A 24026-nucleotide genomic window follows, 5' to 3' on the forward strand; every position below is an offset into this window, starting at 1 on the left:
AGATTTACTGTGAAACTGTCGTTTATTATGTTGTGGTCACTAAATCTGCGGGTAATTCCGCCTCACAGCAGACTTTTTGACCAAATTATTTCCATTTTTAAAATTGTGATCAAGTTAAAGAATAAAATAAATTGGAATGTCAAGTTTTCCTACTAAACCACCTTTAATTTAATCTCAAAATTTTTCCTAGTGAAATAAAATCAGAATCATGGTAATATTTTGAAAAGATACCAATAAATGATGAAAGGACAGTGCTGGAAAAAGTTACACAAATACTTAAATGAAGAACCCCAACTTTGTTAACTCTTGTGCTCTCTTATGGGGTCCAGAGGACCCCACTATTAAAGTGAAGATGTCTAGGATAGTACAAGGGTTCAAATTTATAATACAGACACTCCAGGATCTTAGAGGCATTTTTATCATTGTTCTGACACAAAAACCTGAAGTTGCCAACATTTATCAATGAGAATTTTCTGCTAAAGGTCACAGAGGAAAATGTTTGAAATTAGAGCAATTGCATCAAAGTTGTGTTGAAATAAATGTTTTGAAATTGGTGGTAAATTTGGGAATTGGTGCAATCATGACATCTGCAGATCCTCCAGTGTGACTCAAGTTAGAGTTGAAAACAAAACTGGACAAGTGACTAATAGAAGTTTTTTTCTAATGCTAATTGTCAATATGACAAAAGCTAAAAATTATTTAAAATAATAAAGTCAAAATTTATAGTTAAATTTGTTGTTAAAACCAAAATCCTTGTGTTTTTATTCTTTTTAGAAACAACAAAACTTAAAATTGGAAAAAAAATCACGATGGATTATTCTAACAATATTTTTAAACACTTGCTGGCCAAAACCCAAAATATATAATCTTTATTATTACTTTACTACAATAAAGTCTTTCTAAGTATGAAGTCATGCATTTACTTTTAAAAACTTTCATTGTTTTGCATCACTGCTACTGCACACATTACATCAGCAGATCTGGCTTTTATTTCTGAATTTAAATACATTTCTGCAGATGCGATGCGTTCAAATTCGAGCAGGAAAAATAACCTTTCACCATGGTAGATGAGCTTCTCTTTAAAGCTATCAGTTACTGATGAAATGATGCATTTGTGGAACCAACAGTCCAAATGTTAACGACAATTTAAAAAAAAAATAGGATCAAAATGATCAAAGTAGCTGTTTGCAACGATGATTTCTTTTTATTCAAAAATGTAAAGGTTTGTTGCTTGAACATTTTTGTATTTTTCTTTTTAAAAAAACAAAACAAAAGTTATATTTCCCTGGAACTTTGTAATTAAATGGAGCTTTGCATGTTTTGTTTTTTTTTGGGGGGGGGGTTGCATTTATTTGCCTTTTTGTGCATAGCATTGACCTCATCTTTGCTTTTGTTTTTGGATTCATACATTTTTATTTTTATAGCTACTCATTCCATCAACTGTTTGACTTCTATTTTCTAGAGTTTTGTAGTAAAAAAGACTAAATTTACTACTCTGAATAGATTTTTTTTTCATAGTCAGGTTTATTGTGGAATTATTGTGTAATACAATAAAAATATAATGAACAGATGTTAATTTATTTTTTAATTTTAATGATTTAATTGAGCCCAGTGACTAAAAGTCAAAACAAATCGTCTAATTTTTGATTTTGCCAAATTATAAATAACGTTTTATAGATGTTGACTCAATTAAGAATTTATCTTTAATTGCAAAAAAGGTGGATTTTCCCAAATAAATTCCCTTTCAACTAAAACCATGATATGATGGAAGTTTCTGTGCAGTTTAGACATTTTTTGTGCCGATAACACGGCATAAGATTTATAAAAAAAAATGTAATATTTCTGTAGAATGTACTATTTTATTGTTGATCATTAAAATCTGGATGGGTTTTTATTTATGTATTTATTTATTTTTTGGAGAGTGGACATTTGGGGTATTAACATGTACAAGTGTGTGTCCGTCTGTTTCACAGCTTGAGTCCAGTCTGCCTCTGAAAACAGCCTTGCAGACACGACAAGGGTTACAAGTGTTTGATTCGCTTCTGCACCGACAGAGATAATGAAAGCAGATTAAAGCTGTTCTGCAATTCTTGCACGGATCTTGAAATAGGAAGTCTGAACGTCTTCCCGCCATCTGTCCTTGTTGACTCATTTATTTTTTTTTGACTTCTCTATTTCTCCTCAATGATGGCACCAACACAGACGCAACGCGCTCGCCTTCTCCCATTAATGTCAGATTAAATGAGGTAAAAAAGAGGTGATTTGGGGGGAATCGGTTGCAGGTCTGTCAGATACCCCGGGGTTGCAGACCGCAGGAAGGAAATTGGATCTAGAGGGAATGAGGGTAAGCTGTGTGATGTCATTTATTACAGTGGATTGGTGGGAGAGGTGGGACATCAGTCATTACAGAGAGCAGTGAGCACCGCTGAGCTGCATAAAGTCCAACTTACAAAGAGTTGGCAGCAACATATGGAGCTGCGCTGCTGTGTGGGAGTGATCCACACTCACTAACTAACCTGCCATGTGGATGGTTTAACAAGAGCCAGGCCTCTCTGCATAATCACGCCACTACCTGAGAAATCCGCATGGATAAAGGTTCTGCAGATCACACTTTAATTTGAAGGAGATTAATCAATATAAAAGCTTTTTTTAAGCCTGGTAACTCCATCAGTCAATAAATCAATCAAATAAATCAATAAATTAAATCAATCAAAGCAAGCAGGCATATAATGGAACAAGCAATGAATCAAATCAAAGTTAGTAATCAAACAATCAAATTGATCAATCAACCAATTTGACAAAGCAAGCAAACAAAGGATAAAGAAATCAAATAATTAACTCAATCAATCAACCAACCACTGAATCATTCAATCAATCAAATCAGGTAAACAAGCAAACAATTAATAAAACAATCAAATCAGTTAGTCAAATCAATCAATCAACCAACCATTGAATCAATCAGTTAAATCAAAAAAGTGAGCAAACAATGAATAAAGCAATCAAACAGACCCATAAATCAACCAAATCATATAATAAATCAAACAATTAATCATGCAATCAAATGGATCAACCAATCAAACATCCATTGAATCATTTAAGTAAATCAAGTCATCAAGCAAACACCTGGTTGAGCAATCAAATTGATCAAATCAATCAAGCAAACAGCAATGAAGGAAATAAAAAGACCAAATCAATAAATACCTGAATAAATCAAACAAAATCAACCAACCAACCAGTGAATCAATCAATAAAATAAAATAGGCAAGCAAATAATTGACCAAGCAATGAAATGGATCAAATCAATCAAGCAAACAAAACTCCAGCAATCAAAATGATCAAATCAATAAATAACTAAATAAATCAAATAAACCAACCGAATTCTCCCCTAATCACTATATAGTGCGTTTGCCATTTTCTAGCGCTGTCCGAATCTACTTATTCCAAAATAGAGTGTTTTCTTTGGGAAAAACTAGCATGCATTGATGCTCAATAGATTAGCAAATATAGACCACAATGCATTGTGGTCGAACAATTTCGAACAAAAAAAAAAAACATTTAAATGTAATATTTGAATAAACCATCCATATTTTCACGGTCAGAACACAGTGGAGTCATAATAAATGTTCGTATTTATTCGATTTTCACTTTGTTAAACTGGTGACGTCATATCCGATGTTTAGAAAAACGAAAGAAAAGTAGTGAGAATTGTCTCCAAATTACCTTTACAATTCAGGGCACTATATAGTTTTTTAGTAGTTTGGCAGGGATTGGGGGGGGAATTCGGACACAACCTTAGTTTTAATAGAGGCAGTCATTTTGAAGCCCTTCTACTGCCCCTAGTGGACATTTGATGAACTACGGGGTAGAAAACATGGATTAATAGATTTTTAAGAGTTTAAGTCATGTTAATGAAATAGGGGTCTCAGAAATTCATGCATCAACTATGATAAGAAGGGTCATATAGGGTAGATTAACACAAAAGCAAGGAGTGTACAGTAGGAAAGGGGCTGGAGCTAAAAGATTCACCATCAAAGCTCAATTTTGTATGAATTATTTACAAGGTAATCTGCGGCTTAAGTCTCCACTAAACAACATTTAATGTCTCAATAAATGCACCTTGTTATAAAAGCTAATAGAAGCAGATTCTGGGTCGGAAAATTCCAGGATAGCTGGGACATGTGAGGTTCAGAGTCGACAGTCGAGTCATTTCAAGTCATTTTGGCAGAATGGAGCCTCAGAGAGACAATAAGGCAAAGGAACAGGGAATTTAGCTGGCAGCCAGGCCGGAGAAGCGTTTCAGCACCTGATTCTCAGCCTGGACAGATGGCAGGACGGCAGCATGATGGCACAAGCGTGCAAAGGCAGAGAGGAAGAGGGAGAGGCAAACACTTCACACACTTTCCGTGTTTCAATGTTCCCTCAGGTTTGTGGCAAGAAATCCAATGTTTCACCCAGATAAAAGTCTCTCAGCGAAGCCCGTGATGATCCCGGCGGTGGATCAGCTGTGGAGAGGTGCCAAAGCCGCAGTCGGGAGCCACTCGCACTACCGGCAGTGAGTCACACTTCCTGTCCACGGGCCATTTATAATGCCATGAGCCGCGGCTGTTTAAAGAGCTCCTCAATTCAGCGACCATCACACTTTGCCCACCATGTTCCACATCCTCCCCCACCCAAATGTCACTGGCCTCTGAGGTGTTAAGACTTCCTGCGCAGATGTTCCTGCATCCTGACGCGCCGAGCCTGCCTAATGTTTTCTAAAGATCGTAATGGCTTTCATATCAGGAGTAAATCTGTGCGCTGGTATTAGCTGTGGCACGCACAAATAAACCCTGCAGCGGCAGCATTAATCCATCAATGGAGAGCTCCGTCTCCCCATCCTTTCCAGGATGATGAGCCGAGCTAATAAAAGCAGGGGCTGACACAGGCTGATGATAACACATTATCCTCTCCGTCTAATCCCCTTTCTAATTAGAGAAGCCATCTTAGATCGGGGAAAACAATAAAACAAGAAAACATGAACGAGTGGCTTCCGTCAAAAGATAGAACCCCCACAACCAATATCAATAATCTACATGAAAAACATTTTTGATAAAAATAGGGTTTAAAACTAATTTTGGCCCAAATTTATGCAACAATTTCAGAACACCCATGACTCACATTCATTCCATTTGATCTTAAGGTCATAAGTCACCTGATTAGCAAACAGTTTGATCCTCACAAATATTTTTAAACCTTATTTTTAGACATTTAAGATATTTCACCAGGCTTTAGTTTGTTGATACTTGACATATTTCTAAGCTTTTCTCAAAATCAGCACAGTCAAGACATTTTTGTCTATTTTAAAGCAAGAATATAGAAATAAGAAAATTATTATTAAAAAAAAAGTTTAAATCCTTTAGCTCCAAACTCTTTACATAAATAAAATTTGATTTAGACTCTTAAAAACTCAAATTGCACTGTTAAAGTTCAATAAATATTGACTACTGATCATTATTCTGGAAATAAAATAATAAATTCATGTTCCAATGTGCCCAATATGAACATAGCATAAGGCGTGGTAAACAAGACAAAAGAGTTAGAGATAAGTCAGTCAAATCAGACTTTATTAACTCTGTTCACTGTAAATCTAGAGCAGGGAGGGGCAACTCCAGACCTCGAGGGCAGAGGCGGCCATGGGCATAGCAAACTAGGCGGCCGCCTAGGGTGCCATCTGCTGGAGAGGGCTCCAAATTGCAATGATTTTATTTTTTTTACAGTTTTACACACCACTGACTTTGTGTTAAATGTTAAAAAGTAATAATTACAAGCATGAATAAAATAACTCAAAAGTTTGACAATAATTTTGTCTGGTGCTGTGTCCCTCCTTGCCTGATGAAGCCCCTGTCAAAGCTAGGGAGGAGGAGGAGGAGGTGGAGGGGTGTGGTCGCTACTTCTTTAAAAGTTTAAGGATGAAAAAGCATTTTTTCTGTTTTATTTCAATTCATTTGGTTGGAAATAACCCAGCTACTCATGGGCGAAGGCCGGAGTCCCCGGAGAAAACCCCCTCAGTAAGATCCCCAATGATGATTTTGTTTCAGGTCCTCCAGCCAGGACTTGAACCAGGGGTCCTCTTGCTGTCAGTCAAGACCAAGCACCACCTTGCATCCACTGTTTATTTTCTGCTGAAAACATGTTGTGGTTGAAAAAATTAGCCACAATAATCATGAATTATTGAAAAGTGTGTTTCAATGTTTAATTCAGAGCAATTTAGTCTCCATCCTTTAAAAATGTTTTAGAAAAATGATTGATCTGATGCAATTGAGGCTGAAAATGATGTAAGTTTGGTGGAAAATGGATGGATGGGTTGTACTGCGGTTCTCATTTTGTCTCTCCCCGTCTCATAATTTCATCACCGCCTCACTATTGATTTTGGCTGGAAGGTGCCACCATATGTTTTTGTGTATCTATCGTGTTTTGAGGCAGTGGAGGAGGAGGAGGGGGGTGAAAAGATGCTCCCGGTAACACAATCTACTCCTGTCACTCATCTCTCTTTCCAATTATCTTTGCTCAGTCACTACACCCCCACCTCCCATCCACCTCCCACATCCACACAAACCTGATTCTGTTTTTTATTTTTTTTTATTTTGTCTTTTCTATTTTGTTATCCAGTAAACACTTATTGCTCGGTTGAATTTGAATTCCCCTCTCTCCTCTTGTGCTGCACATTCTCTGATTCACCCCGTCTCTTTGTTTACCTCATCTGTCTGCAGCTTCAGATTTAAACATCAACCGTCTATTTTTATGGGATTTTTTTTTGTTTTTTTGCTCCCTTGTTCCTTCTCTATATCAAATCACTTGTGACTTCCTGTCTTTTTTGTTTTTCCTGTCTGTGCATGGTGGGAAATCGTCAATTCATCTTCTCCTGGCAGAAGGAAACAAATGATCCTGCTATTTTTCTCCCATTTTTATGACTGTTTTTTTTTTTGTTGCTTTTTGAAAAATTAGCCATCTGTAATGCAGAGTTACTCCACCTCTGAGTGGCAAATCTTCATCACTCACTGACCAGTCAGAGGCTGTCAGCCTGTGACATTTAAAATCTCAAATGTGAATTAAATAAAAAGAAGCTGACTTGAATTGAGTTGAAAATATATTCAATCTGACAAAAGTTGGAAAACAGTGTTGAATGACCCTAGTTTACATGCAAACCACAGCTTTAGCCACTAATTGGCACTGCAGCAACAGGTGTTGTTCAATAATTCAGCTGTGAGTACAACAAAAATGTACCTCTTTATATTTAGTGTTTATTCTCTGCCGAGTCCTTTGGAACACTCTCAAAGTCTGTTTCCCAGAAAAAACAAAGTTTAGGTTCTTCTCCAAACAGTCCATCAGGTCTGAATCGGTGCAGTTTGGGGCAGACTCAGACTCATGTAGTTTTGTATTGATCCAGTCTGTTGTGTCCGACTTATACAAGTCTACTGGTTACTTTAAAATTGTATCCCATAAGACAGCAGCTCAATAGAAACATTGAAAAAGTGCCCTCACAGTGATGCTACCATCTATTTTCTTCTGCTAAGCCGTGGCGGCGCGGGGACAGCAGTCTAAGAGATTCCCAGCCTTCCCTCTACCCATCCACTTCCTTTAGCTCCTCTGGAGGGACCCCAAGTCGTTCCCAGGCCAACCAAGAGACATAGTTTCTCCAACACGTCCTGGGTCTTCCCTGGGGTCTACACCCAGAGGGACTTGCCTGGAACAACTCCCCAGGGAGGCGTCCAGGAGGCATTTGATCTCACTCTCCAATCTTCTCTCGCTCATGACCAAGATCCCAAGATATTTAAACTCCTCCACCTTAGGCAGGAGGACTCCAATCATCAAGAGAGGGCAAACTACCTCTCTGCTACCTTTTCCTCATATGGTAAATATCATATACTTGTATAGCATTTTTCAACCTTCTTAAAAGACCCAAAGCACTTTTCAATCACATTCTCACACATTCCACTGCCAAACACTGGCACCACCTATAACCACCTGAGGCAAAGTGGGGTTCAGTGTCTTGCCCAAGGAGACTTTGACACATAGGCGGGCAAGGCGGGACCCGCGATCTTCTGATCAGAGGTCGACCGTCCTACCTCTGCACCCCGGTCACAGAGGTAGGTCGGAATGTGATATGTTACACAAAGGTCCCTATAATAGCATTTTATTTATGCAATGATATCAAGAAAATGTTCTGTAATATCTGGGATCATCTGTCAACATGCTGACAGATGAGGTTAGAAAGAAATCACTATAGATTATGTTGTTTGCAGATGATATTGTGATTTGTGGCGAGAGCAGAGACCAGGTGGGGGAGAAGCTAGAGAGATGGAAGTTTGCTCAGGAAAGGAGAGGAATGAAGGTTAACCGTAGCAAGATGGAGTACATGTGTGTGAATGAGAGGAACCAGAGTGGAAGAGTGAGGTTACAGGGAGAAGAGATAAAGAAGGTGGAGGAGTTTAAGTATTTAGGGTCAACAGTACAGAGTAATGGAGAGTGTGGAAAAGAAGTGAAGAGGAGAGTGCAAGCAGGTTGGAATGGGTGGAGAAAAGTGTCAGGTGTGATGTGTGACAGAAGAGTTTCAGCACAAATGAAAGGAAAGGTGTACAAGACTGTGGTGAGACCAGCCATGTTGTTTGGACTAGAAACAGTGGGACTGAAGAAAAGACAGGAAGCAGAGCTGGAGGTAGCAGAGATGAAGATGCTGAGGTTCTCTTTGGGAGTGACCAGGATGGATAGGATCAGGAATGAATACATCAGAGGGACAGCACATGTTAGAGGTTTTGGAGATAAAGTCAGAGAGGCCAGACTGAGATGGTTTGGACATGTCCAGAGGAGAGACGGGGAATATATTGGTAGAAGTATGTTGAGTCTAGAACTCCCAGACGAGAGGTCTAGACAGAGGAAGACCAAAGAGGAGGTTTGTGGAAGCAGTGAACAAAGACATGATGGCGTTAGAGGAAAAGATGCAGAAGACAAGGTTAAATGGAGGAAGCTGATTTGCTTTGGTGACCCCTAAAGGGAAAAGACAAAACAAAAAGAAAAAGATCTGTGATTAGTTGACAAATTCAGTTCAGGGTCAAAATCAGCAGTTTTGAATTGAAAAGAGAACAACTCTAACACTGAAGCTGTCGCAGAGGACATCATGCTCTTTGAATTACTGTAACTCTTCGACCATTTACACAATTAACATCATTTCAACGGAGTTTGAAGCAGAGAAAAGCGTTTTTTGCGCCGTTGTGCAACACTTGGAAGTTAATAACATTTTGCTAGCTTTAAAGTTGGAAGAATCAGTAGGTTTACATTGAATATGTCAACACCTCAAAACTGTCATGTATCGTATATCCGTGCAAATATAGAATCTGCTGAAATTCCTTTTAATTAAAGATTTACAGTAATTAGAAGAATGTCAACACTGGAGCTGATGCTCGTCTTTGGACTACTGTAACTCTTCAAAAGCATTGTTGTTCTGATACAGTATGCAACATAAATCAGCAAAATCTGTTGGAGAAAAAAGCGAATTTGTGCCATCATGCAACAATACTAAAATAAGTGTTTCCACAAGCTACTTTTTTCATGTCAGATTCAGCTGATGTTGATCGCGTTAATGATCAAAGACTTACAACAGGTCAATAAAGTGTTATTTAGGCGTCAACAGCAACATTGCTTTAGTTACAGGGTAAATATGGGCTTAATTTGCATTTTTAATTGTCAGGTGGGCAGACCCATGAATAAACTCAATAAAAGTTTCTCTTTGCTTTATCCAACCCATTTTTGGCACGTCATTGAGGTGGGCGGAGTTAACCCAAACCAACATGGCCGACCAATTTCAGCCTTTTCTTGTTGTTGTTGTTTTTAAAAAAAAAAATTTACAACAACAAAAATCAACCTGACTTCTAAATGGTCTGAATTTAAAAAAAAAAAGTTAATATGAATGCAAAATTTTTTAAAACTAGTTTTAATTATGTTTTAATGTAAAAAAAATATATGTATATATAAATATATTATTTAGACAAAAAAAAATCATTTTCAAATTATTTTTTCAATGGTAAGCCAAACATAAAACTTTGCTGACAGTTTCAGACTGACTCTGCCTCACTTGGCAAACATGGGACTAAATCCTAAGACCAAAAGCTGAATTCCTGATCCAGTTTGGTGACCTGGAAAAGCATGGCAGCTACGTTTCCAAAAAACCAGCCTCTCTGTTACTTCTTTGAAGTTAACTTGCCAAGCTGCTGAGTCTGTGAAGACACTTTGCTGAGCCCGGAGAATAAACTGGGGGATAGTAAAAGGCCTTGTGCAGGCTTTTTGAGGCGTTACTTTCATCATCTCTCCCTCCACAGGACAAAGTGGAGCACATTTACTTGTGGACAAAGCGCTCTCAGAGCTTGGCAAACACCCTGTGTCAAGAGTTATAAAAGCTTTAGACAGCTATGAGGAGAGCGAGCCGCAATTTGTGGGGAAAATGCTCTCATCAACTTTAAAAGCCGGGCGGAAAAAAGCAAACGGGATCTGCCAAAGGGAAAAGAAAGATATATATTTATTTACATATAACAGGTAACAAGGAGTTTATCTGCATCCAACACACACAAAGTGGAGTTTGGATCAGACTGTTTGTGTTTTTCCCATATTCTAGCTGTCACAAAACTCAACACAAAAACAACTTTGCGTACTATTTTAGGTTGTTAAAGCGAGACGAGCCCACGGGGCGTTAATGTCAGAGATATCATCCTCCTCTGCAACTTTTCAGCTCAACCGCCGCTACAGCTGTTCAATAATGTAAATCCACTGAGCAGAAAAGAGAATGAGCCTCTGGCTTCTTCTTCAAGCAAACTCGGTAACGTAGTTACTTCTTTCCGGGCAGCGTGCCGGTTTCACCGTTCATTTACTGTAATATCACATGCCCCTATTAGCTTGCTGAGAGCCGCTTTGCCAGATAATAAAGCCTAATGAAGGCAGTAGATGCTCCTGTGGGGAAACTAAATTTAATAGACAACTTGGTTAAAACCTGCATTGGTAAGAAGGGGAAATCTCAAGTTACCCAGATAAGGCGACGTAGAGTCTGCGCATTTTGGCTCCAGACTAACCTCCCCGTCCCACTCAACAACAATAGCCTTACTGTCTGACTTAGAAGGAAAAAACTCATGTTCACTTTTGTTTGTGCCAAAGCAAAATTATTAGAGTACAAGGACAAAGAAATGCCCCGAAGAAAGTTTTTAGAATTTATCATCATTTTCTTAACCCAGTGTTTTGGAATCACAGGGGATGCTGGAGCCTATCCTGGCCACTGTTGGGTGAAAGTTGGGAACACCCTGGACAAGTCACCAGTCTGTCTCAGCATCCTTGTATTTTTTTTTAATTATTATTATAGTTTATTAGTAAATGGTAAATGGTAAATGGCGTATACTTGTATAGCGCTTTCTACCCTCCTTCAAGGGCCCAAAGCGCTTCACAGTCACAGACCCATTCACCCATTCACACACACATTCACACACTGGTGGTGGCTAGTAAATGTCTTTAAATAATTTTAAGCATTTTTGTTGCACAATATGTTTTTGTTCTTTTATTGTTGAGTCCCTCCTTTCCAGTTTTACCCATTGACTGTATCTGAGAACTGGACCAAATGAGTGTGACGTCACCCACAGAAAACGACTTCAAACATATGAAGTAAAATTTTGTCGACATTTTTTTGTGATACGCTATGTTGGAGCTAGACAATGTAAGTGAGTAGGGATTGGTCCGAAATGGTGTAAGTCAACGTTTCTATGGAAACGTCTCTATGATACAGTCCATATTCGAACACTATTAAGCTGTCTGGTTTCATTGTTAATCTGAGCCACTGTGGTGCATTTCAGTCGTCATGTGCAATGTGACAGTACGACAGCAGCCAGATTTGACTGTCATGGCACACGCAGAGTTAAAAAAAAAAATTGGAACTTTGGCGAAAACGATGCCTCGGATCAACCAATCAGGGACACGGCTTTAGGCAAATGGTATTCAATGGGGGTGGAGTCCAAACCAACAGGAGGAGAATATGATCGTTCTCATCCTGAACTTTACAATATTTTTCTAATTTGTATCAAGACAATAATAAAATGATCAGCTCATTTTATTCGTATTTAATTATTTATTTATTTATTTTTTTTGCCTCCTTGGACTAATACAAACCAGCGAATCATTAAACTGGGTCACAGAGAGATGGAAACACTACAGATAGGGGTTTGTGTGTGAGCACTTTGTGTTATTTTTTATATAAAAAGTGCTAAATAAAGATTGATAAGTTTGTTGGTTGTCATTCAGACACAGCTCACAGCTAATTCTCCATACATTCAAATAAAAGGCGACCAACATGAACTTGACACACAAAACGCGTTCAGTTTGAACACAGCGTTGACCTTATTTGGAAGAAATTAGCCAAAAAAATTAAAACAGTTACAAGGACTCCATTTTGATACTTGATCTGTGTTACTTATAAAGATTTATAGAATAATTTCATGTCTTAATTTAATTAAAAAGTACTATATATTTGACATTTGATATTATTTATACTTATGGATTTGATAAACAATCTACACGTGGCAGATGCACAACGCGGAAGAACCACGGTCCCTTTAAAGAGGAAATACAATATGGCAGGTCCTCCTCAAATGTAATCTTATGGCACGTTTTAAAAATAGCTTCCACCTTGGGCAGGATTCACATGTCATCTGTCACTCAGACACCGGGCCTGTCATTCTCGCTGCTCAATGACGAGTGAAATGCTGAGGATAAAAAATAAGGAGAATGGGTCATTCCTCACAATCGAAGCCACATTTGACACAAAAATGTGGGCTAATAAATGGGACTGAAGCTGCGCATGAGATTAATCTAATCAGATATATTTGATAAACAAGTGTTTCTTCACAAACACAACGATCAATGTCTTCATGTTAGACATCTCTGAGGAAACGAGAAAAACTGTTTCTAAAGCTTATAATTGATTTCATTTATGTCTGAAAATGACACAAAACAAAAGAGAGGATAAAAAGTCACAGTGGGAAAGTCAACAATTAGTATAGTTTAATTTATTCTTTGTCAGAGGAAAAAAACAAGAACGGCTCTTCTAATGTTTGGAGACCTTTATTTTCATTGGCCTGAATGTTTGAAGTTCAGCTCAGGTTGATAAAAGTTGCTTTCTGATGGTTGAACAATCACTAATATACCAGAAAAAGGGAAATAGTATCTAACAGAGGAAGTCAAATTAAGGAAAAAACAGGGTGAAAGTTAGAACACCCCTCACCTTAAATATTCCTGCAAACGGGACTGAAAATGTGTCTGAAAAAATTTGAATAAAATCGGGCAGAATTGTTTGTAATCATGAATGTAAATGATGGTTGATTATTTCCTGCACAACCACAGCCGCTGCAGCAGTTTAGATCAAAAATATGACTAAAAAGGTTCAAAATACCTCAAATTTAAAATAATTTATTCACAAAAAACAAGTTCACTCTGATGAAAATGGTGTTTTTAACATGTTCTCCTCATAACAGAGGACATGTTTCTAGAAAATGAAGCTTAAATTTCTGATTGTTTTTTATTCAAATCATTGTGAATCAGTTGCAAAAAAAAATAAAATAAAATGCAGTTTTGAAAAGGATTGCATTTGTGATATAGAAAATAAAAAAGCCTTGTTATCACTGAGTGGTCCGGTCCAGTATTTTTAGCATTTCCATTGTTAAATGGACCTATTTAACAGTACTGAACTGTACCTCTTGGGGGCCCTCATTGGTTGTAGGTTCGTTGAAAAGAGGAATAGAACAGTTGGGGCGGAGCTTCTGTAGTCACCCATTGATTGGCAGAAATTGACGATGACATTAGAAAGCGCCACTGTGGCGCTAGTTTAACTTAATGTTTCCAACGTTTGTGAGCATTCGGGTTTTTGCGTTTTCCTGTGAACTTTTTTTTCTATATTGAAAATGCCTGCAAACAAAAGCAAGTCAACAACTAGTGCAAACATTCACACATTCATACATTTACTATCCTTGGCGGTGGTGGGATACAGGGTGAGCTAGCAGTCTGCACGCATGCTCCATGAAAACAAACCAAGAAGGGGGTGGGGTTGCCCATAACTCGGAGGTGAATTTCTAATAAACTATTGCTTCTCTGTAGAAACCATATTCTTTTTTTTAAATATATATCATTATTATTATTTTGGCTTAAAACAGCATCATTATAATTAATAGACCACTCGTAATGCTTTGAAAATATATCAAAAGATGATCTGAGTGGCACTTTAATACAAGATGTAATCAAATCTGAGCAGAAATAAAAACCTCCTGAGCTTAAAGGCTGTCTAGTTCAAATATTAAGAAACAAAGTGTGAAGAAACGATTAATTAATGTATCTTTTAAGGTGTACAGTACAAGCATATGACTCATCTTTACTATCTTACAATTTAATAAATGTTAAAGTGACTCATAATTTATCTTGTCATAGAGTTAGAAACCATGTTTATTGTTCTTTTTAGAGAAGATTTTAGATGTTTGGAAATACAATTTGGAATTTAAATGTTGTTCTGGTTTTGGGATCACAGGATTCCCCTTGACTCTTTGCAGATGATGTTGTGCTGTTGATAGCATGTAGAGTTAACCACTTCAAAAAGCAGACAACTACTGACTCCTTATGGAAAAGAACAAAATGAGCAATCAAAACAATTTATGTAAAATAAAACGTACTGAAAAAAAACTCTTCATATTGAGTACTCCTATGTTCTATAATAAATGTTTCACAAAGCATTATCAGACATGTTTTTAATGAGTATGGATCAGTAACAGAGATTCTTTGGCCGTGGCGGAAGGGGTTCTCTATATTTGCTTACTATACATACTGTATAGGTGGTTTGTCACTTTTTTTGGGCTCCAAATCTACAATTCCAATATTCAGGACCCAGTTGACTCAGTTAAAATTGCATCAATGCTTACTAAATTGCCAAATGTAGACTACAATGCATTGCGTCTGAACAATTTGTCATTTGAAATGTATGTATGTAGGTTTCTTTTTTATGACTTTGTCAACAGAACACAGTAGATTCATAAATAGTCTGTGTAAAATGCTTATATTAATAATAAAAGTTTTTTTATGTGTATGTTATTTTTATTTGTTAGGTTTATTTTATTTTTTCTCACTTTCTTGTTTATTTCTAATTTGTCTTTCCTGGCATGTACAGAGAAATACTAAGAGGGCAGACCTCATTTAAGTCTGTAACCTTGAAACAAAACCAAATCCTGCAAGCTACAAACAAGAAACAATTCAATTTATTACACACTAACTTATTCGTGTGGCAGTTTCTGTGAAGCTGAGAGAAAAAACATGACCGCCAACACACTTGAGAGCACTGAATGACGCAACATTCTCTCCTTTATCCAAGCGCTCACCTTTAGCGTCATCATATTCGAGCATCTGGAGTGTGACTTGCTCCACCGCCCCGTACCTGACCTCCAGGTTTACCTTTCTGCTCTGTTTACCACAGATTCTCTCATCATTAAGACCGCGGCCTCCACAAAGATGATGCTTTTCGCCATTTATATTCCCCGTCACGCCCTCCTCTGTTCCCCTGCTGGCCTTTTCCCCCGTTCCGAGGAAATCCGCTAAGCAACCAAAACAAACACGATTACAGGGATCAAACTGTGAGCACAGACATCTCCTGAAAACATTCGCTTAAAACGGAAAAAGGACAGGCTGCTGTCGCACAGACGGACATTTGGCGAAAGCTGCGTGTAAACATATTTGTTTATGGCCTATTTCGTGTGCGTGCTTTAAAGCCAAGCACATTAAATATTTATAATGCATGAAGCAGTGTCACCGATTCCACTGTATGCTGTGATACATCAGCTGTAGGATGTGGAGACCTGCTGCGACAAGGCAGGAGGATTCAATCAATGATCTTCATCCCAAGGTCCTGGAGCTGTAAAACCAGCCAGGGTTATTGATCCTGTGTTACCATGCTTGAAAGGGGAACGCTCTACTCATGCTAAGAGATGTTATACTTTTTTTTTTTCCCCTCAATGTTTATAAAACGCATAGTACCATTTCCAGCTAGCTTAAATTGTGAGTCTGATAAAAATGTTTACATATATATATATATATAAATATATATGATATATAATATTTATATTAAAAATATATAATTTATATGTACCATATATATATATATATATATATATATATATTGAAAATATATATATATATATCTGATATATGTATATATATATATATATATATATATATATATATATTTGGGGATATATATTTTATTTTGTTTACTTTGTCAAAAGAAAAGATGTTGACTTACGTATTGAAGTGCACTTGAAAAGGAAAGCAGACTTTGTGGTTCAACACCAGATGCGAAACACCGACTTCCTCGAGCGATTGTTTCAGCATCCGGTCTATTTTCTGTGAGCCAAGAGCGATCCGCGTCAATCTTGGCAGGAAGTTACGCCAAGACACACTAGAAAATCTGGTCAATTTTCAAAATATAACAAATTTTTCACAATAAAAGACCACTATTGACAAATGTGATCATATTTTTGTATATTAACAGACTGTGGAGATGAAAATACAGTAAACACACAAACAACGTGCAACACACATAAAGCAAACAGACACACGCACAGAGATCCATGTAATGGGCCGACTCCCTTTCAGACAATATCTTAATGTCTAGTTATCTTGTGTTTGACATGTCTTTATGGATGTAAACTTCTAATGATTGTATCGCACATTAAATTACTTTTTCCTTTTAATTGCTTGAAATAAACCATTTCTAATCTAATCTAATCTATTTACAAATGTTGGAAACATTGGCTTAAACGAGCGCTATATTGGCACTTTCTAACGTCATCATCACTTTCTGCCATTAAACGGGTGGCTACATTTTTCAATGGACCTACAACCGATGGGAGACCCAAAGAGGTACGGTTTGGTACTAGCCAACACTTAACTCCTATTTCCTATACAACTGTTGTGTTAAGCAAAAATAAAAAATAAAAAAAACAGAAGAAAAATAATCAGAGTGAGGATCTACTTTTTTTGTTAATAAAATAATAATGTAATAGGTCATAGTATAAGTGTAATACCTGTGTGAGGAGGTTATATTTGGTCAGTCCTATCTGGGCTTGTGGACATTTATACATTATACATTTCATTATAGAATTCAATGTCTTCGCACCCCCTTCCCACTGCCAGCTGGAAGGATCTGGAGACATGTGCAGTGTCAGATTCACAGCGAGAGACGTTAATGTGGGCTTAATATTAATATGACATGCAGTCGCCATCAAACTGCAGTTCCTCCATGCATCAAAATAAATTTGGCTCTGCCTTCTCAAACGTGAAATATAAAACAGCGATTTTGGCAAGAAAGCAGGTATATTTATTCAGTGTCCTGTTGGAGCGAAAATCATCTACCTGCTTTCTGCCAGCTGCACATCAGCACATTCCAACATGCAGCGGATCTGTCAACACAAATCTAACTCCGGCAGCCAACTCTGTTCGTGGGCAGCACTGATATACGGAGATGTCACTACGGGAGCCACAACTTCCTCCTATAAAATGAATAAAATATATACGTCTTGTCAGGAGGCGGCTCTGCAGGGTTACGTTGATTTACAGTTCACTGTGCTGCCTCCTGAAATAATAAAGAGGCATTGGCTTTACGGAGTAATCGGAACCGTTTGATGCTTCAGGCTGGATAAGTGGGCAGGCAGGCTCACTGTACAGCTGTGAAATGAAGATCCGTGCTTAAAGTTTTAATAACAAATGAGTCCACAGGCTGAGACCTCCTTAATCTAAAATTGACTACCATCTATATTGTTTCTGTTTAGTTTTATACGTCTACATGACTAAGCTGAAGGATCACATTTATTGTTTCAAACCGAGCACCTGGAAGCTGAAAGTGTAATAATTTATCCCCCTAAACATGAATAATTTGGAAGTAATCGTGCGCAAAAACTGGGGCTTAGTTCAAATGACTTGTCCCATCATGCCATGTTGCCATAGAAACAGCACAAATGTCAAAGAATCGTGTTTTTTCTGAATTTTTTTATATTTATTTCCTCTCCTTAAGTCAGTGAATATGGTGCTTCATTCTCAAACGCCTTGAAAAGTTTTGACCCTTGACCTTACTGGACAGTCAGTTCTGGTTTAAATGTGGGATCAAGTCAATAATGCCAGTGAAAAAAAGCATGTTTTTTTCCTTGTAAAATCAAGACTTTTTCTCAAAATTGTACAAATCTAGTCTTGACCTTTTTTTTTTTTTACTTTTTTCCTACTTTTAAGACTTTATTCATGTATAATATATATTTTTTGTCTTTATGGTAGCCTTAATACTCCATCACAAAATTGTAAAAATTTGTTGCCAAGGGAAAAAAAAAGTTTCTTCATTAAAAATATACCTTTTGTCGATACACTAATTTGTCGCAGAGTAGTTACTTGAAACTTATTGGAGAGAATCTCAGACGTTTAGGTCCAATTTATTTGAAAAACTTGGACACATGCGGCCTAAAAATGCTGCGCGGCGATCGGGCTCAATCATACATCCAGAAAGCCTATTCTCAGCTCACATAATGAAAGGTTAAGACGTGCGGTGAGCGGCTGCTTTGTTCAATTGAAACTGATGCAATTACATGGTGACATTTTACTTGATTGGTGGAGCAATTACAATTCCATACAGGGCAAATTAATGAGGGAGCAAACTCCAAGGTGCTGGATGTGAAAAACAACACGGTTTGGATGAGAACTCATTCTTTTTCCCTCAGAAATTATGTTCGACTCAACCAATAATTTCATAGGACCGAACACCAATGTAACCTGATGGCAAACATGCCTCTAAGCTTTCATTTAAAACTGTATTTTATTAAAGTTTTTTTTCTTTTTCAAATATAGCATATGACAGGGAGAATTTATTGCATTCCACTTGTTCAAATGTTTTTGTCTAGTGTTTCTTCGTTTATTGTAAAAATTATGTTCTAAAAAAACCTGCAATAAATGAAGAATGCGATGGAGTTATTCTAAATGTTTTAAAGGTGTGAAATCCCTCACTACACACTTTATACACTGTTCTCAGATGTGAACATTTTTACACTTTTTTTCTCTTATTTAAACTATTCATACAAACCTTCATAGAAACATAAATCCAGAATCAAAGAATGAAAACAAAGATCTGCTCACCATCAAATCTAAATACATCCTGAGAAACAGTACAGTATATGTACTGTTTACAAAAAAAACAAAAAAAAAAAACAAATGTGAAATTTTACTTAAAAAATGCAAAACAGTAAGACCGTGAAAGGTGTGTCATAGCACGGAACTACTGTAAACCAACGAGAAAAAGGAATAAAAAAACTGCTGTTTAAACATATTCAGATCAGTTTCAACACTGAAGCAGACGAGTGGATTTGCAATGATAGCTTTAAAATCATCTATCAATAGGTTGGAAAATAGGAAGTGAGAGCTTAGTAAACCATTTGTTCCATATAGGTTTGACCCGATAGTTTTTTCCTCTTGGTGGTGATTGCTCTTGGCCTGTTTATAGAAGTATTCAACTTTTACCGTACTCCACACTGCAAATGTACGGTAAACACAAAAGATGACCGACCACGATATGATTAATCATGTTAAAACACCAGTTTTGCCAAGTTGTGTTAATATGCAAACCACAAAGAATTAACCTATTTGGATTCTAGTTATCAGAGGGAATGGTTACCGAAACTCTGTTGGTACCAGTACCAACGTACATAGCACAACCTGTACTGTATAAAAACACGGATTTCTGTGCTTCAGTTCAGGCATGTCAGCAACTTGTATATTTTAGTCAGTTTTTATGTACAATTCTGGCTAATCATTTTATCTTTCCAGGATTTGTAGACTCGATCGTATAAGAGTGCGTGAGGACATTAGGGTGGGCGAAGATTTAGTCAAATTTGTCAAAATTTGACATGTAGGCCACAATGCTCCAAAAAAGACTGACGTCATGTTGATGAGCTGTGAAATATGTGCTTATATTAATATGTCTGCAGTACAGACTATCAGAAAGAAGGAAATATTAAAATAATGCATTCACACTTAAATATATTAGCACGAAAATGGTGAATTTTATTTTTGAGCACCATCTAGACACTGGAACCCTTCACAAGTTACCCATTCCTACATGTCAGATCTGAAGCTAAAGTTGAGTGTCTACGACATAAACAGACCACAAATACAAAGAGGCTCAAAATATACCTGGTTGTCACCAATTCTGCAAGTTGTCCTAAGAAAAATGGTAGAGGTTTGAAACGTTCATCATCGATCCACTCCAACTGTGAGAACCAAATGTGAAAAAATAATCCCATTTATTTCTTTGACAGTGCAGAAAATAGTTATCTCCTATACTCGAGGAAGAATTCTGTCCCTTACAGCATAGAGCTGCTACTTCTTCTTCTAGCTCTTCTTTTTTCCACTGGTCACCGGCATTAATGTCACAAGTTTGAACTGGTTATCTGTATGAAAGACACCTGTCCACAACCTCAAGCAGTCAAACTGCAATACCTCCATCAAGACCAAAGAGCTGTCAAAGGACACCAATGACAATATTGTAGACCTGAACGAGACTAGAATGAACCAACCATCAATAAGGAAGCAGATTGGAGAGAAGAAATCAACTGTTGGAGCGAATATTAGAAAAAAAGTGGTAAAACTGGAGGCGGAGCGTTCTGCTCAGGTCCGTCTCTCCATGCAGATGGGCCGATGCATTATTCAGATGGAAGGGACATCAGCTGGAGGTGACATGGGTAGAAATTAATATTGGCAGAAGTGTTGTGATGCTTTGGGCGATGTCCAAAGGTTTCGCAGCGGGACCTGGTGCTTATGCGGATATTACTTTGATATTGCTGACTCTATCCACAGCTACAGCATGAAGGCCATGGACTCTTTCAGCATGACAATGAGCCCTTCCGCAGCATAGAAATTGATCAGAAAAGCTTTGAAAGGCATGAGAGGCGGTTAAATGGTATAAATTTGGCATTCAAGCTTTGCAGACATAAGTATGGTTGACGTTTTCTTGGATCTACCCCAAATGTCTTCTGTCTTAACAAAACGGATCATTTCTATGAGTCAAGATGTTATTAAAAAAAAAAAAAAAGACAAGTACCATATTTTCTGGGGTACACCATCAATGAATAGTTTATTCTCTGATATATAGGAAGCATACCAAACTATAAAGTCTTGTTTGTTCTGAGTGGTCCAGTATGGTCCGGTATATTGAGCTTTCCATTGTAAAATTGACCCATTAAACAGTACCGAACCGTACCCCTTGAGGGCCCCCATTGGTTATTGGTCCATTGAAAAGTGGAACGGAATGGTTGGGGTGGAGTTGCAATCCGTTGATTTTCAGAAAGTGTTGATAACATTAGAAAGCGTCAATATAGCGCTTATTTTAGCTAACGTTTCCAATTACGGTATTCATCTTAGCCCTCGACAATCTTCTTTCAAACATTAAATTCCTGTTATACACAATGTATCATAAATAAAGCATTAAAAAGACAAACTGCTGGATGTCCTCCATTGCTGTTGCTTTTTTAGTCATCGCACTACAATGATGTAATGAAACACAGAATTAAATGGAATGTACCATGCTACTCCTTACCATGCCGCTCAGTGAAAACGAGGCTTAAGGTGCATTAAAAGACAAAGACTAAAGAGTCTGAGATGAATCTGTTAATCAGACTTCATCAACTGCATACATAGCAACTTTAGAACTTGTTTGTAACATTAGCCATGTTAGCATATTTACAACTCCTGTCTCTACAGACCTTGTTTGCAACATGAGACTAAAACAGCTAAACAAACTTTAAGGTAACACATAAAAAAGTCCAACAGAGCTACATGTTAGCCACGTTAGCGTATTCACAATATATGTAACACCTAATCTAGTTTGCAACACGAAAAAAAGAAAAATTATTCAGCTTAAGCAATCATTACCTTGGCTACACTAACTCCCAACGTTGTTAATAATATGCAACAAAACGTAGTTCAACACTGCTACTTGTTAGCTGCATTAGCATACTCACAATTTCTCTAACTCATAACCTAGTTTGCAACTTGGAAAAAAACAAACCAAAAAACAGTCTGATTCAGGTACAACATGTTACTGTGACTATGCTAACTCCCAACCTAGCTAGTAGCATGTAAAGAAAAAGAATCTGATGCCACTACACATTAGTCATGTTAGCATATTCACAATAACACCCAACCTTTTTTTTTCAATTATTAAATAACTGAACATGACAGAACGTGGCTTAAGCATTGGATTAACAAAATCAGACGGTCTTTACAGACAGAAGTTCATAATAGAGCACAACAAAGAAAAAAGGGAGAAAAAAAGGATGACACAGTCCGCAAGGTGGCAAGTACATGGGTCTTCTTAAATAAAAATGTTTCATAAATATACAGAAAAGCTTTAATTCACATAATTGGTAATGCTACTAATATATTAATATATTTCTATCTGAGAATTAATGTATTTTAAATATTTCAAATACAATTTCAGTTCAAGGAAAAACCTGTACACATAGGGATTCTGTTCAGCACTTTTTGTTTGTGTATCACAAACTTGGCATAACACTCAACTTTGTTGCTACTTATTAAAAAAAAAAGACTGATATTTTGAGTGAGCACCAGTACCTCTTAAAATCGCTGCACAACTTGAATTAATTCATACACAAAGATGCTCTGGATTATAATCTGTTCTTGAAAAAAATCAAAATTTTTAAGTGTGCCTTATGCTACAAAATTCTCGTGGATATGTTAATGCACGGCAATTGAATGTGCGCTGAAAGTTAAACAACTTTGGCCAATCAGAGACGTGTGGGTAGGGCCTTCTTTGAAAACAGAAGTGCCAACCGTTTGAAAATTAAAAGAGAAGAAGAAATGAATAATTGTGGTTTATGACTGGCTGGAAATATGAAACTAAATATTTCATGTGTCGTAATAGAAATGCTGTAATCACCATTTCACACCAAACGACTTCCAACTGAGTACTTGTGCTAGTATCGATTAGCGATAGTGATATGTGAAGACAACATGCCAAAAGCGCATTCAAAAACCAACGTTTAGAGCGTTCGTAAAGATGTCACACATGTCCTGCATGTGTGTATGCAGCCTTATTGTGAGGAAAGTACAAAAGAGAACTTAATTTTAAAAAAACAACTTTAAGATAGCTAATGAATTATGTTTTTTTTTTTTTTAACTCTCTAAACAAATCTTTTCCAAAAGCCATGGAGGCTTTTCTGCTTTAAATGAATTCCTCTGTGGTCACAAGAACATAAATAGGTCAAAATCTTATTTTTAGCGTTTATGTGCCTGTTTTTTTTTTTGTTTTTTAGCTGTGTGGGAGTAAAAAGTGGTAAATAAGCGAATTTGTTTTATGTTTTGATCAGTCTGCAGAACTTACTTTTTGTTTTTACAGGATATTAATGCGTAGATGTGTTGGAGCTTTTCTGCAGCCTAAAAAATCCACCGTATCTGGAAGTTTCTCCAGATTCTCCTGGTATTTCTGTGTATTTTAGGCTTTTCAGTAATGCTGTTTGACCGGCTACAGAACCCGCCTCAGGCTCTCGGAGCAGAAATATTACAATCATAATGAATACAAGAAAAAAAAGTGCAATGTGGGGGTTTTTAACAAGTGCTTATACACGGTGTATTAGGAATGATGAATTCCCCAGCCTGGGCACCCTCCAGACACAGTGGAAGGAGATGAAAAGCATGTCACAGAAAGAGACTCAGAGGGAAGTGTGAATAAATATGAAACAAGGAAAACACCGGGGTGCCGAGGACTTGATTAAAAACACGCAGTCAGGGGATTTTGTCAAAATAATGCGATCCATCACAAAAGCTAACAAATCACGGCAGATTTTTCACCAGTTCTCTGACACAGCCTCTCAGCACAAATGATCCTGCTTTCATGAAAAAGTAACCACCTCATCCGGGCGCTACCGACACTTGTC

The sequence above is a fragment of the Oryzias melastigma genome, linkage group LG12 (assembly GCF_002922805.2).
Source record: "Oryzias melastigma strain HK-1 linkage group LG12, ASM292280v2, whole genome shotgun sequence".
Taxonomy (NCBI): Eukaryota; Metazoa; Chordata; class Actinopteri; order Beloniformes; family Adrianichthyidae; genus Oryzias; species Oryzias melastigma.